Genomic DNA, 5,628 nt, shown 5'->3' with positions numbered 1-5,628 from the left:
ACGTGTTGTCTAACCCCAATAGAGTTCAGAATGTCTATGAATGCTGATCCCAATGCATCTTTTTCATTATCAACATGGATATTAAAATCACCAACAATTAAAACTTTATCTGCAGCCAGCACTAACTCGGATATAAAATCAGCACATTCTTTAATAAAGTCTGTATGGTGCCCTGGTGGCCTATATACAGTAGCCAGTACAAACGACACAGGGGATTTATCATTAACACTTGTTTCTCTGGACAATGTTATATGAAGCACCATTACTTCAAACGAGTTATACTTGAAGCCCACCCTCTGAGAAATACAGAAAACATTGTTATAAATTGAAGCAACACCTCCCCCTTTACCTTTTGGACGTGGCTCATGTTTATAACAGTAATCTCGGGGGGTAGACTCATTTAAAATAATGTAATCATCAAACACAACTTAACCACTGATTTCTAGTCGTGTCCTCTTTTGGAAGGCCAAACAAAGTAGTTTCGCTTTCACAACAAAACACACAGCACCTTCACGACATGGCGGCGGCAACAATACTACAGCGAGAATAAAAGTTACGCCTTTTTTCTTTGTGAGAACATTTGGGCGGCGTTATGCAAATCTTCCCACATCGTGACTTAGACATGTGGGGGCGTCTTAGAACGAGCCGTTTTAGGTAGGCATGGTTGACTCTTAACTTTTATAAAGAATATCTCTTTCTCAACTTTACAGATCTTCTTTGTGCACCAAGAGCTTGTAACACTCCAAAGAGAAAGGAAAAATTTAAATCGTATCATATGACCCCTTTGGTTCCTCTTTCTGATGTTCTCTTCATGAACAAATGACTGTTATAAGTGGATTTGTTTTAGTAAATCAAAAATACAAAGCATGACATCATAGTCTGGTTCATGAACAAATGATTGTTATAAGGTAGTTTTAGTGAATCAAAAACATGCATCGTGACCCGATTCACAAACAAAAAATACACTTATTTAGACATTCCACTTAGACATTCTGTTGACTGTAAGTAACTTTTCAATGAAGGAACAGTTTCTTTTAATGGACATTTTAAAAAGATGGTGACTGGGTTGAATTCCTAAGATAAAAATGAACTGAAATATGCCCAAATGAATCAGAATTTATACCGGTCAAAAGCTGTTACTGGAACATTATTTAGGTACTATTTAGGTACATTTAGGTACTAAAATGTACCTTTAAGTTAGGCCTAATATTTTACCCCTTAAGGAGTATAGAAGTAACAAAGGTGTACCTTTTAAAAGAATACTGCCCCAGGGACAGCTTTTCTACCATTTTCTCTTAGAGTGTAATCCAAATCGAATTGAGGGGTGCAAAAAGGTTTTTAGGGCATCTATGAGGTAAGTATCAGGCAAAAAGATTTCACCTGTTCAAAGTCACAACACATGAAATACAGCTTGGACTGATGCCCAGTAGAATTCATTAAAACATCACCGGCTTTCCCATGAGACCATTTCTTATGCCTGTCTGTGTGCTCACTGCTCAGTCCCTCTTGTTTAATTAAAAAATGTTCAATGGACATCCATTGATACACCCTCTTGTCTTTCTTTTCTTTTTTCATCTAGTCTCTATTTCTGCTTTTTCTCAACAGGAAGTGTCAGGTTTTGAAAACACGCTACAGTTTTGTGATAGACAGTTGTCTTTTATAATGCTCAACTTTAAAATGTGCTGATAGTCAGGCCACAGGAGATTTGGACTGAGACCAGTTTGGCAGCATAGGGTTATCTTGATGAGCAATTCAGCTCTGACTCTAGAGGCAGACCTGAGGGAATAAGCATGATAATAGTGTACCTGAACTACCTGCAGCACAAACTCAAGGAAAATGGCAAAACACAATGTCAACAAGAACCATGAACGTATAGCTATGGTTTTAGATCATGCTGAGTGAATTAAGACGCTGCTGAAGCTTTACACAGATTAAATGTTTTTTGTATTTGTTCCTAATTTGTTCTTGAAATACACTGAAGAAAAGAATATTAATATTTGGGACCTAATAAGGACTTGATCCAAACTTGTCTTTTTGTTGGATGTTCAGTTACTTTCAGACTGGTGTCGGAATGGAGTCTGTCCATGTTTGTTTTATATTTTAGTGATTCTCTATATATTAAGCTACATTTACATTTTCCAAATGACCTCATGTTTCTCTGTGGGTCACATAATAAATGGTGCTCTTGACCAATATTTATCTATAGCTTAAATTGACTATAATAAATGTGCAATATATCCAGCTAACAGGGAATGTTCTGGCAAGGTTCTCTCAAAGTTATGAGCAAACATTATTCCAGTAATTTTAATAGAATATGATAGAATTTAGTAGAAAAAGATGGCAAAAATGTTATAGTCATCATTCATGGAACATTGAAACATTTTAGTTGGATGCATGTAGCTTAGCTAACCTGCGCAAATTGTATTTTTCATTATTTTATTTATTTATTTAAAATCTTTTTAATTACCTATTAACTTGTTTTTTAAGTAGTGGTGTAATTTTTGTAGTGGCTGCAAGTATATACAGTCATGGCCAAAAGTTTTGGCAGTGACATAAATTTTGTGTTTTGCAAAGTTTGCTGCTTCAGTATTTATAGATTATTTTCCCACATGTCTCTATGCTGAAAAACAATGATAAGCATATCATAAGTTTTAAAGGCTTTTATTGGCAAAAAAATATAATGAGTCAATATTTACAGTGTTGACCCTTCTTCTTCATAACCTCTGCAATTCACTCTGGCATGCTGGATATTAGCTTCTGGGCCAAATCCTGACCGATGGCGATCCATTCTTGCCTTATTAGTTCTCGGAGTTGATCACAGTTTGTGGGCTTCTGCGTGTCCACTCGCCTTTTGAGGACTGACCACAGGTTCGGTATGGGATTGAGATCCGGGGAGTTGCCTGGCCACGGATCCAAAATTTCAATGTAAATGATCTTCGAGCCACTTCTTTATCCCTCCTGGTTTGTGACATGGTGCTCCATCACGCTGGAAAATGCACGGATCATCACCAAATTGCTCATGGATCGTTGGAAGAAGTCGCTCTTGCAGGAGGTTTTGATACCATTCTTTATTCATGGCAGTGTTTTTGGGCAGAATTATGAGAGAGCCCACTCCCTTGGTTGAAAAGCAACTCTACACATGGATGGTCTCAGGATGATTCACTGTTGGCACAACACAGGACTCATGGTAGGCAGCGTTCACATTTTCTTCTCCGAACAATCGATTTTCCAGATGTCCCAAACAGTCGGAAGGGAGATTCATCAGAGAAAATAATTTTGCACCAGTTTTCTGCTGTCCAATCCTTGTATTTCCTGCAGAATTTCAGTTTGTCCTTGATGTTTTTTTTGGAGTGGCTTCTTTGCTGCCCTTCTTGACACCAGGCCGTTGTCAAAAAGTCTTGGCCTCCCTGTGCGTGCAGATGCTCTCACACCAACCTGCTGCCATTCCTGAGCAAGCTCTGCACTGGTCATGACACAATTCCATAGCTGATGGTCCTGGCACTTGCTGGACACTCTGGGACGTCCTGAAAACTTCTTCACTGCAGTCGAACCTCTCTGCTTGAAGTTCTTGATGATCCAGTAAATTATTCTTTCAGGTGCAATATTCTTTGTATCAATTTCCTTACATGTGAGGCCATTTTAATGCAAAGCGATGATGGCTGCACGTGTTTCTTTGGAGGCAACCATTGCTAACAAGAACATGATTGGAAGCGCTTCTTCCCTCCTTTTATAGCAATCAGTCTGCTCTTACAATCTAATTAGTATGATAGTGATTTTACCTGACTAGTACTCATTCACACTTTCACATGTGCTGCTGATATGATTAGTCAATAGTCTCAGGATCAAAAAACAGTGATTTTTTTTTGTGAAAAGTTGCGTGTGAAGCGTTTAGCAATTATTTAAAATGCATCTGATCACTATACACGATAATCTAGAAACAATGTGAATGAACACCACAACAACTTAAGCAGCAAACTTTGCAAAACACAAAATTTATGTCACTGCCAAAACTTTTTGTCATTACTGTAAATACAGCAACTATAAATAGTTTTTTGAATGCAATGCATTTGTAATTTTTAGTTTCCACACAGCCATGTTATGTGATGCTTTCATATTTTCAGCTTTTAGATGGTCACTCAAATGCATTTTACTAATTTCTCTCACCTATATAAGAACTTCTAGGGTCTGTACTGTATGTCAATAGTGAGGAGACATGAGGTGTGTAATTCCACCATAAGATTTAATGAAGTACCACTGTGACACAGATGGGCTTCTTCACAGCTGTCCACCATAATTTTGCACAAATGCTGCTCTGTCATTTCAATCTATTACACTGTTGCAAAATACTATGTGGTCTTTAGACTTTGAGATATCAAAAAGACTCACAGAATTACACTCAATGTTTGATGTTGAATATTAAGAAGATTTAAATGGGGGAATTTGTATCTGTTTCTTAGACTATTATGTGTTTTTAATACATTTACCCCTAAATGGTACAAACCTAAAAACTACTCATTAGCACTTTCAGTCATACAGTATGCAGAGCATTTATTTTTCTTGATGCAGCAAGTAGGACTTTTTTGTCAACTGCACTGTTCATAAGGTCATCAGCTCTGACAGATCTGTCTTTTAAATATCCAGTGTTGGGGAAAGTTACTTTTAAAAGTAATGCATTACAATATTGCGTTACTCCATAAAAAAAAGTAACTAATTACGTTACTTAGTTACTTTTTATGGAAAGTAATGCGTTATGTTACTTTTGCGTTACTTTTTAAATCTGGACAGGGCTTGCTTGTTTGTTTTTCAAATAAAAAAGTTATATTTTTGGCAAATATAAAAGCCTTTTCACACCAAACGTGAAATGAATAAGCCTCAGGCTGAAGGGAAAGTAAACTTACGTCCATACAGTAGAATGCAGAAGAAGAAATTTCAACACACTTCAGCAATAAAAAAAGACACACAAATGTTTGTCTAGAGTAATTTTTGCTTATTAGTATGGTTGAACTGGATCATCGAAGGTCAGAAACAAAGACATTGGTTAATAGAATGGGATTAAATACATAAAGGATATTTGTGTTGTTTAACATTTAATTATTGCAGGTTTGCGTCATATTCTGAGTTGCATTATTTTTATTCATTTTGAGGAATACTGATTCGGGTTTTTTTTTGGCGACAGATTAATTTATGCATATTCATATTTATTTTAGAACTACAGTAACATCTTCTGATTTCTCTCAACATGGGGACAAGAGAGCTGTCAATCAATAAATTGGGAGGGGGGGGAGTAACTTGCGTTACATATTTGAAAAAGTAACTCAGATATTCTCTTGTAAATTAAAAACTTGAAAAAAGTAATCTGATTACATAACTCAGATTTGTAATGCGTGTCCCCCAACACTGTACATGTTTTTTTGGATATGCAGTAACTGGTCACACATTTTTTTATTGGTTTGCAGTATTGAAGGAAATCCCAACCTCTAATTCTTTTGTGATGGTCTTCTGTTGGCTTCAGTTGAGTTGGAGCTTCACTGAGGCATTACAGATGAGACCCGTTACGCACTGCTCCAGATGTTCTTGCAGGGGGAATATCACCTGTGGGCCAAACATAGACATGCCAGACACCTGCTG

This window comes from Sinocyclocheilus grahami, unplaced genomic scaffold (genome assembly GCF_001515645.1).
Source record: "Sinocyclocheilus grahami isolate Dianchi unplaced genomic scaffold, SAMN03320097.WGS_v1.1 scaffold1036.1, whole genome shotgun sequence".
Classification (NCBI taxonomy): Eukaryota; Metazoa; Chordata; class Actinopteri; order Cypriniformes; family Cyprinidae; genus Sinocyclocheilus; species Sinocyclocheilus grahami.
The sequence above is the reverse complement of the archived record's forward strand: the minus strand, read 5'-3'. Positions refer to the sequence as shown.